Source organism: Agrilus planipennis, unplaced genomic scaffold (assembly GCF_000699045.2).
Source record: "Agrilus planipennis isolate EAB-ADULT unplaced genomic scaffold, Apla_2.0 scaffold11, whole genome shotgun sequence".
NCBI lineage: Eukaryota > Metazoa > Arthropoda > Insecta > Coleoptera > Buprestidae > Agrilus > Agrilus planipennis.
The window spans coordinates 1,006,431-1,007,339 of record NW_020440736.1 but is presented as its reverse complement, the minus strand read 5'-3'; the positions used below and the strand labels follow the sequence as shown (position 1 = coordinate 1,007,339).

Genomic DNA, 909 nt, shown 5'->3' with positions numbered 1-909 from the left:
CTTTCAAAAATTCATAACTCGGAAAATATTAACCTTTTTTATCGAAATTAAACCAAACAATATAAAAAAAAGTTTCCCCCATAAAAAAGTTATTTTTTTGGCATTTGTTTAAACAATCGTGTTTTAAACAATACCCGACAGGGTTACCCGCTGGCAGCCTATATCGTTGTATTTAGGAGAATCTTCCGAACAAAACTATTGCCAGAATTATAGGTAATAACGTACTAATATCGTCTTCCCAATTCGCTCACACGCATCACCTATTTTCTATTCGAATACGGTTAACGAACCTAAATTACCTACGAAATGGGTAACTCGGTGATAAAGTTTAATTAAGGGTAAAACCAGGCAATTTCGTTATTTCGCATTTTAATATTTCTTAGTATTTTACTTATTTCCGCTGTTTTATATTTGGTTAATTAACAATCACGAGTCTTTCCGTTTACAGAAGCTGAAAGTGTATTTATCTCACGTAAATATTTGTTCCTTGTAATATATACCTACATACATACCTAACTGCTTCCGAGAGTTCAGAATTTTGACACCACATTTCAGAAACTCATTCACTATATTGAGTTTTTATTTATTTACACAATGGCTAATTCAGAACCGACGTTGCATTTTTATACCTACATGATTAGACTATCAAATCGGCTTTTTTTTGTTTACAAGTCGTTCTGTAGATATTAATTATTACGGTGTTTACACAAATTGTAAAGGATTAGGTGCATAGTTTACAGGTCGCGCGTTTTTTTATAATATGCCTTGGAAATTATCTAGTAAATAAATTGCCAGAAGTACCTTCGTAACATGTCTTGTATTTCTAAACATTTCCCGCACGTGCTGACCTGCTGCGTTTGAACATATACATGTGTTCATAAATATCTGTACATACAGGTAAGGCGAATC

The 909-nt window shown here is 32.8% G+C and overlaps 1 long non-coding RNA gene across 1 annotated transcript in view; it reads right to left on the bottom strand.

The window, feature by feature from the left end:
* Window positions 1-582, bottom strand: part of LOC108733797 — a 37,220-nt gene extending 36,638 nt beyond the window's left edge. Inside the window, exon 1 of the long non-coding RNA XR_001937281.1 lies at window positions 513-582. This is a non-coding gene — a long non-coding RNA (uncharacterized LOC108733797). The remainder of the gene's footprint in view (window positions 1-512) is intronic.
* Between the last annotated feature and the right edge of the window lie 327 nt (window positions 583-909).